The sequence below is a fragment of the Triplophysa dalaica genome, chromosome 15 (assembly GCF_015846415.1).
Source record: "Triplophysa dalaica isolate WHDGS20190420 chromosome 15, ASM1584641v1, whole genome shotgun sequence".
Classification (NCBI taxonomy): Eukaryota; Metazoa; Chordata; class Actinopteri; order Cypriniformes; family Nemacheilidae; genus Triplophysa; species Triplophysa dalaica.
Genome location: NC_079556.1, coordinates 13,068,022 through 13,078,208, shown reverse-complemented (window position 1 = coordinate 13,078,208; position 10,187 = coordinate 13,068,022).

Here is a 10,187-nt window from a genome sequence, read left to right as displayed (position 1 = left end):
TAAACATACTGTAAGCTGGATTGTTATTACCCAACTATGGGTTGTCACTGTCTTTCCGAATCCTCGGATTCGCTATTTTTCAGGAAATGGAAAAAACACTGTACTTTTTAAATGATTAAATACTGTGTTGTTTTATTGGTTAGATATTTGCAAAACCCAGTGACACACATAAAGAGTAATTAATAATAATGATTTATGACAAAAACATGATAATCACAAAAATGAACGCAGATACAAGATTTAGAAGGACAAGCAATTTGTTTATTTTATATTTATATTCTGTCCAATATTCATCTAGGGTAAGGGTAGAAAACAACCCAGCATATTTTTATTTTGGATGAGGTTTGAAGGTTGACATTTTTATGTATTTATAAAAAGTATTACTTTAAAAAGAAATATTATGAAAGCCATGCCATCTGTCAAATATGCAGCTACACCTTTTGTTAGAAGTATATAATAATACTATATTTTCCATAAAAATAATTTATTTTGTTATATTTGCATTACAGCTTAGAATAAATAAGAGACCACTTAATAATTGTCTTGAATCACCATTTCCACCTATATTATGGTAATTCCAGTATCTTGAATTTCAACAAAAGCACACCCCAGAAGTGACATTTATTCATCCAACAAGCAATGTGAGAGCCCTTGAGAATGTGCCAAGAACATGAAAGCTGTGATGAGAAATCCTGGTTATTCCATAAAAAAACTTTTCTTACCTCTTCTAAAACGTACTGTATGTAAAAACATTTTTTTGTTGAAAAAATAATATGAACATGTTTTTTTAGTATTCAAGGTCTGAAAACGTGTAATCTTTCCTTTTTTCTATTTTGGTCCGATTTTCTTATAATAAATGCATATAAAAACTACATTTTTATTTGGAAATTTGTGGAAAATGTAATCAGTAGTTCACAGACTTAAATTTTTTGAGCGGTTTCTTATTTTTTAAGAGCTGGTCATATTATGTTAGCAAATACCCCTTTATCGCTTTTATATTTCAGTAACATTAACTGCAGTCATTAAGCTATTTCAGTTGAAACTATGGTTACCGATTGTAGATTTCTCAGATTCTATGTATTCTATTTGCATCCTAACAACGGACAGACTATAATCTGTGTGCAGTCATGTAGACCAAAATGTTGTTGTCATGGTTGCAGATATTCTAGGGCCATGGATAATTTGTGTAAATACCCCAAACCAGTTGTTCCTTCTTCTGCTCATAATGCAGAAACAGAGGAAAACCATATCGACTCCCCTCATCAGATTTTAAGTTTACAAATTCCGCATACCAGTGGAAGGTTTGAGTTTTTCAATTCAATACTTTACTACTGTTCAGAGAATATCAGCAGCTATACTAATGACTTCCATCACTGACCAATCAAAAGGGGTGAACTTCAATTAACCTGGAGTGAGTAACCGGCTGAGCAGCTGTCTAGAGTCAGCACATATCTCCTGCGGCACCATGTTCTCCTCAGCATGTCCTCTGACAGAGATTTATATTGATGGATGACAGTTACGTGAGTGACTGGATAGCCACTGTCATAATCCCCGGATACGACTCTCATTATTTTGCCCGTGGCGTACAGAACACCCATCGAGCTATGCATTTGAATCTTGAGTTGTTCTAAATTCCCTTCAATAAGTTTTATATTTGACTTATATAAATTGATGTATTTGACTTATATTTTACTGAATTTTAGGATCTTTGTCTACTAAATATTGAAAGTAATGTAAGCCGATTTCAGGTGTGTTTCTAGCTGTCTGTTGTATAATGGAAAAAGGCATTGCCAAATGAGAAAAGCTCCTTAAGAGCTATTTTGAGGAAAATCATTATATTATAATTTGGTTATGATGTGTGATGGGCAGCATCTCTGGCAGATGCGCCCGGTTCTTATGGAGCTCTGAGCCGATTCACACATGGACATTTTCTGCTGCTCCAGGCTTCTCCTATAGGTCATCTTTAGTATTGCTTTGCCTGGAGACAGAGGCATAACTAAACCTAGTTATTCTCCAATGCCAAACTTGCTCAGTTTTCTCAGGTTTGCTTTGATTGATTGAACCCTTCGTGTCTGCAAAAGTTGACAAGACGGCCGAAAATCAATTGTGTTACAGCTCAATATTTCATACAAGAATTGAAAATACCACACAAGCAGGTACAAGATTTTTGCCCCTTTGTTTTTTAGAAAATGTTGTTTATAAAACCAGCAGAGGGCAAATTTTAAGTAACTCATTGATGTGTATATAAATCAAAGCAAAACAATTTTAGCTTTATATTATGAAAATAAACAGCTCTATTTTAAAAATATTGTATTGCATACACTTCTATATATGCGTATATGTGTGTAGACATGCATTAAGTGATTACAGCATGATATGCAAATCATGTTCAATCTTCTGTCATATTTGAAAAGGAAAGTCATTGAACCAAGGTTTCAAATGCCGCTGCACATCCATTAGTGAACGGCAACTCTGATTGCTGAGATAAATGGCCGGCTGTCTAAAGTACATGCAAGGTGAAATATAAGCAGTTGAAATTACCCTGAATATGGCCATCTGTTCTGAAAATGAGATACATAATAGATGCTGTTGCAGTGACCATAGGCTGACTTCTCCATGACTCAGAAAGGAAGCACAGAAATCATAGAAATTCCCTGTTTCTAAACAAGCCATCAGACAGCCTGGCAAAATGCTTTCTCCAGCAGTATATTTATGATCGTGCCCGGCGAAGCCACTCTAAATCTATATGGGCTGTGCCGAGATGTACTGCCCCCAGGAAACTTCAGCAGACCAACAACAAGTAATGACTCTGTGCTATGGATAAAAGAATTTCAAATATAATTCTCACTGCTAGCACTCCGATTCCAAGTGTGTCCTTGAAGATTTGTATATTTGGCCTGATATCGACTGTACAAGGACTAAACCAAGTCATTGACCAAATGAGGAGTTTGCATACCGATATGACTTTATGACTTTTATGGACCTGTTTAGTCCTACACATTTAATTTAATTCTGATGTTCTGTTCAATCATCCGGTACGGTATTCTTTATTATAAACAGCGTTACATAAGCTAATGCTAATGCTTTTACATGGGCACAGAAACAGCATTGAATCTGCAGCAAAACAATACAACACTTTGCAATAATGGAATATATATTCCTAGACACTGCATGCTTACTAAAGTAGATCTGAAGACAGCTTTAAATGAGCATGCCTCAAATCTGTGACATTTTATATGCTGTATTTTTATATTATATTATGTACATGCTGTCGTTTGTCCCCAAGAGGAAATATACATTACATTTAGTCATTTAGTAGACGCTTTTATCCAAAGCGACTTACAAAGTGTTAAGGGAGCAATAAGTGATATGTCATACAGGAGTAATTATACAATAGGAGCCAATTGAAAGTTACTACTGCCAATTCAAAGTTACTAGTTTCAACAAAAGCTAGACCACTACCTGTTGAGAGAAAAAGAGGGTTAGTGTTTTTTCTTTTCATTTGTGTGTCAAGTATTCACAGAACAGATGGGTTTTAAGTAGGTTTTGAATGTTTTGAGAGATGTGGTCGACCGGACCAAGTTAGGAAGAATGTTCCACCAAGGAGTTGTGAATGAGAACGAGCGGGAAAGCTGGTTTACTGAACGCAGGGATCTTGATGGGGTGTAGGAGGGTGTGAAAGAATGCCAGTGCAGATCCAGTAATAGTCCTTTAGGCAAGCATTAGTGATTTGAATCTGATTGAGGCTTCAACCGGTAGCCAGTGGAGAGAGATGAAAAGGGGTGTCACATGAGCCCTTTTGTGCTGTTGGAAGAGAAGTGCTGCTGCGTTCTGAACCAGCTGGAGCGGTGTGATAGCCTTTACAGGAAGACCAGCAAGGAGAACATCGCAGTAGACAACCTTGAGATCACCAGGGCCTGGACAAGTTGTGCCGCATGCTGAGTGAGATAGGGTCTAACCTTTCTAATGTTGAATAAGGCATATCGGCATGACCGCGTTATCTTTGCGATGTGATCATTGAAGGACAGCTGTTCATCAAATATGACTCAGAGGTTCCTGACTGTTTTGGAAGGAGTAATTGCGGTATTGCCAAGTTGGATGGTGAGATCGTGTTGCAGTGTGGGGTGTGCCAGAAAAACGAGTAGTTCTGTCTTGGATAGGTTCAGCTGGAGGTGATGCTCTTTCATCCAAGCTGAGATGTCTTCCAGGCAGGCTGTAATGCGAGGTACTACAGTTGTATCATCTGAGTGAAACGAGATGTAGATCTTGGTGTCGCTAGCTTAACAATGATGCAGAAGCCATGTGTGCATATGATGGGTCCCAAGGATGTCGTGTAGATGGAAAAAGCAGTGGACAACAACCCCCTCCAAGACACCCTGAAGGTTCTGCCGGAGAGGTAGGATTTGAACTAGCGGATATCAGAGCCTGAGATTCCTAGAGATGACAGGGTTTCTAGCAGGATTTGGTGATTGATAGTGTCAAACGCTGCAGATAGGTCTAGCAGAATCAGGATCGAGGATTTAGATTCTGCCTTGGCAAGCTGCAGTACTTCTGTGACCGATAGCAGTGCAGTCTCAGTGGTGTTGTTTGTTTTGAAGCCAGACTGCTTGTCATCCAGTAGTTTGTTCTGGGATAGTGAGCAAGATACCTGGTTGAACGCGGCCCTTTTTAAGTGTTTTTGCAATAAATGGAAGGAGAGAGACAGTTCTGGGAATAGAGGGGTCTAATGTGGGTTTATTCAGTAGGAGAGTGACCTGGACCTGTTGAATGTGGATGGAAAAATGCCGATGAGCAGGGAGGTGTTGATGATTGGATTGGATTGGATTCAATTTATTGTCATTACACATATAACAAGTACAGTGTAACGAAATGGATTTAAGAAGAAGAATACAGCAAACATGAGGGAAATGGAGAGAAAAACAGATACACATAATACACCATAGACAAGACTTGCAACAGGGTAAGATAATCCAGCTTCGGCAAGCAGCCATCCGGTCCTGCAGCCATTACGTCGTTTAACACAGACCCGCTTGCCAAGCTGGCGGGTCAAAGCTACGGAGGTTTGGAATGATGTGTGTGAGTGCAGCTTTGAGTGTGTTTGGAATGCCCTGAAGAAGATGGGAGGGGATTGGGTCAAGGGGAAAGGTGATGGGGTGGCTGGAGAGAAGTCTGGTGACATCAGTGTCAGTCAGTGGGGTGAAAGAGGTGGGTTCAATGTTAGAAGTGAGGGTGGTGTGAACCGAGGTCTGAGGTGCTGAGAATTGTTTGCTGATGGATGATGTTTTCTGTCTTCCGCAGTCAAAGATGAAGTGGGCTGAGGAGGAGGTGGGCAAAGAAGAGAGTTAAATGTCTTCAAAAGCTGTCGCGTGTTAGGTGCATTGCTCACCTTGGTGGTCAAGAAAGATGTTTTAGCTATGATAACACTAGCAGAGAAAGAGGAGAGTAGTGACTGGTTGTCCCTTAGATCAGCAGGATTCTTGGTCTTGTACCATTAACTTCCAGCAGCCCTGAGTGTACGTTGTTCACGGAGGATGTCAAATAGCCAGGGGGAGGAGGGGGTGCCGCGAGTTGGTCTGGAGGACAGAGGACAAAGGTTATCTAGACAAGATATAAGTGTTGAGCATAAGGTGTCGGTGGCAGTGTCGGCATCCAGGGATGGAAAGTTTGAGGGAAAGAGGATGTCACTTTAGCAGAGAGGGTGCTAGGGGAGAGTGAGAGCAAAGGTTCCATCTAAAATAAATGGGTGCTGGTGTTGGTGTAGTGCAGGAAGTGTAGGAAGGAGCATGTTAAAAGTGATGAAGAAGTGGTCAGAAATGTGAAGAGGTGTGACTTGAATTTTATTCTGTGGTGCAGTTACGGATGTAAATGAAATCAAGCTGGTTTCCTGATCTGTGAGTACAGGCTGCGAGGTCACATATAGAATATTCCTTTGGACATCATTTGAAAAAGCTTTTAGAAGTATTGTGATATATTAGGGTACATTTTTCCTATGATATGATGAAAGAATAGACATTTTTATTTTGTGGATTTATGTAATACTGTAAATGACCCTGAAAAATGGTTCTCTTTTTTTCAATCAAGATCGCAACAGACAGGCGTCGTTTTGCAAAAGGAGCACCATTGTTTCTTTATACCAATGCACAATTTGCCATCAGCTTTTCTACCATGTGTCACGGCTAGATAATATTTTATTTACATCAGTAACCATCTTTTGCTTTAACTTTAATCAGCAAGATTTGCTCTCATCCGTACTTTGTAGAACAAGAAGGGATGCACATTTATATGTGTATGTACTGTATGGAGGGAGAAAATGTAACAATATAAAAATCAACAATTGAAGTGTTTTGTGCTACTAATTGAAGTACTGGGAGATACACTTAAATTCCACTCAGTTATGTCAGTCACGTTATCAAGTGTCTTTGCTCTGCAGTGACGCACAGACACTTGAAACGTTACTGCTGACATATCCAAACCGTCAGTAAGGATTATCATATGATTATAAGGATTTTATACGTAAATGTTTATAATGAACAATTTAAGGTTTAATGTAAAGTCAAGTTGTGCTCAACTTTTTTTTCTTACACAAACAATTTAAACAAAACCATTGAAACATCATGTCAGTAATGATTTTAAATATAGAACATAAAATTCAGTAAAAAGTATATTAAAAAGCATTTTCTACTGAAAATCTCATTACCGTAAAGAGTCCAGCTATGTCTGAGTACATGATATAGTTTAATTTAAATAGAGTAAAATATTATTATCATGAAAAAACTAGATGTTCTTGACAGAAAATTTATGCTTAATAAAAATTAAATAATAATGGACAAAGAAGTGTCAATGAGTGATATTTTCCTTTTTAAAGGACTGTTAACACAGTCACACACACACGTGCACAAAGATCTTTACATTAAGCTTGATTTTGTTTGAAGTAACACATCTGCCAGTACGTTGCTAATGGGTACTAGGTAAAAAACGAAGTGAAAAAATAAATATTCTCTTGTCGAACTCTTTACACGGCAATATTGGTTATCATTATCGTAATGGATAGGTTTCCATAATTAAATAAATGTATAATTCTCTATGAAAATACAAACGACATGGAGTTTTGAAATGAGTGTGCTTAAACATGACAGACTTTCTTTTTTAATGCCTAAAAGAGCAATTTGATGCAAGTATCTTTTAAAAAAATCTTGTTTGACAACTTGAAAGACAAGATTTCGTGAGAATCTCCTTTCCCTGTTTAATATTCAAATCAAAAACAAGCAAGCAATTTGTATATGGATTTCCCTGAAATTCTAAAGTTATTCTGACTCTTTATCAATAATTTTGAGCGTAACCAGTCCGATAATAACAACCTTGGGTCAATCAATAGGGCGAGTCACCTGTTTGTCCAACCAATGGAAGACCAAACAAGTGTTTTAAGGACTCATGCCCGGTTTTACACACAAGGCTTAATACTAGTCCCAGACAAAAATGAATATTAGAGCTGTCTTAACTGAAAAAACCTTGACATATCTAATAATATGTCTGTCCTATTGTTTTGTTTAAAGATGCACACCATTAATGTTATTTTATATGGCTTTTTAATACAATTGTCTTAAATATATTAATTTAACTAAGGAATAGTCCTGGCTTAAGCTAAGCCTTGTCTCTAAACCTAACCTCATTGTTTTCGCATTGCTGTTTTGTTGCTGCTGATAGGACTGAAATTACTCACTTCAGCTCTAAACATTGTTTACTTTCTGCATGTACAATTTGTCCCAGCAAATATCATCAGCATTTTCATCTCGCTGTATTGTGCAACAATGATGCTAATCAACTGCAATGAATGTATGACGTTCTCTAGGAAAGCACTAATTTGCCAATTTAGACAAAATGGCTTTATAATCACTATAAATGTGAAGCAGCAGACAGGCTAGACTCTAGCAAAATTATATAACACTTTATTTGCAAAGTCTCTGCTCCTTTGAGAAAAGATTGTGCCATTCCAAATGTCAAAATACCCTTGAGGAAGATAAGAAACATGCTACAGAATCTTTAAAAGTGGAATTATCATTAGAAGTGCTTGAAAAGCATGGCATTCACGAAGTGTCACTTCAAAGCTGCCAGTGTTAGCGAGCGGTTTCCCTTCTCGAAAGCGTAAGAATGTCAGACGGCAAGACGAAGACCTCTGTCAGAGAGGTCTGATTCATCTGACTTTAAGAGAGAATTTAGATCAAACTTAATGTTGTTTTGTCTTGACATTTTCTGTGCTGATGATTGCTGCAAGGACCTTGTTAAAATATAATGGATCAATGCTGGCCTCTGGTAAAGTCATTATAAGGCAAATACCTTAATGTTTCCTGACAAAAAGACTTAATTTCGAACAACTCAATATAGTTCACAAAATAATATCCTTTTGTTAAAATAGTAATCCCAGGATGTTGTGAACAAAAACACCCTGAGGAGTAAATAAATAAGTTTAAAAGCTTAGTGCGGTATTAAACTCGTAATACGCGGCTCCAACAAAGTAAACATAGTGATCTGTCAATCTCAAGGAATGGCATTTGAAAAAATACAGGCTTTCTTGCGTTATTATTATCTCGCCTTTCCTTGTATTTTTTATTGGAACAATTTCAGTGTCTGTGTATACACAATGGGTGTTTCAGGATTGTGTGTTCACAAGGCTAAAGGCACAAAAAAGTGCAGGCACAGTGAGTCACTCACTAGGGGAACAGGTGACGGTTCACATTTTTCAATGGCATAACCTATCCAACACCATCTTTGAACTAAACGTCTCGCTGCATACAGCATAGATGTTGAACAATGTCGAATGATTAAAATGCAGAGAAAATGCGATATTTATTAATGACTGAAAAAGACAGATGTGTGATTGGCATGAAGACATTACCATCTGTAGCTTTGGTTGAGCTCTGTGTGTTTCCTAAATTAATCAGGCAAAAATCATGAGCTAGCAGGAGATATGAAGAGTGTAATGATTTAAAGGAATAGTTGAAGCATAAAAGCAAAATCGTTTTTTGTTAAGAACCAGAATGAGATGTTTGACACAATGTTCTGGCTGTTCTTTTTCATGCATTGAAATGGGATAGGAGTTGTCGAGTTTCAAAAATATTTTTTTTAGCTTTGTGTGATGTCTTAAATTCAACTGGTTTGACTGAAATAAAAAATGTGTTCATCGATATCAAACTCCGACATGTCTTGGGGTGCCATATTTGAATGCAAGCAAACAGGAACGAAAAGTATCAGATTAAAACAGTCTTCTTCTCTCCAAAGTTGTCTTATGTCTTCAGAAGACACATTTTATGTTCTCTTTCTTGTTTTACAGTCCAAAGTCTCTTATCTATAAGGCCTAACACCATAAGGCTTTAAACCCACATGATGTTGAGTAAATTATGACAGAATGTTCCTTTTCGGTCGAACTGTTTTTATTTTTTGCCTGAGCCATCTAGTAATGATAAACTCACATCACCGGTAATAAATTGGAACGGTTTACTCATTTGGACGATATGATGTGTTATGTGAGAATGCTGGAATAGATCATTAAACAGCATCATTAAAAGCATGATAAAACATAGAATCAAACATATGGTCCATTTGTTACAATTAAGGTTAACTGTAATTGTATGGCAGTCTGACATGCGTTCGAATTGGGAAGGAGCAGTTGGTGTTCATTCATCAGACATGGAAGACTACCTCCCACAATTGATACCCTTGAAAACCTGAGTCTAATGAAGGTCAAGGTGCAATGAAGCTAAACACAGTTACAATAAACATTCAAATATAATTCCATTGAACAAGGACTTTTTTCCAATAATTAGTGTGAATTTGAATAAGGCTACATGTGTGTCGACCATGCATAGAATCCATGCCCGAATGCTTTTTATCTCGATCATTATGCCAAGGTCATATGTTATCAAAGTCATGTGGTAATCATACGCCTGCAAATGAGTGTCTCTGTGCTTGCTTATGATTGATGTTTCATCCACAGAGGACATTAAGGATATGGATGGAATAAAACTCTTCAGCAAACTTTATTTTAAATGAGTCACTACTTAAACCAAAACCAATTTCTTTAATTTGAACTAAATTAAAATATTAAAGAAAAACAATAATCAACAACCAAAGCTTTAGAAAGAAATGTCTTTTTTTTGCATATTAAATATGAACCTACACTTAATCAAGTT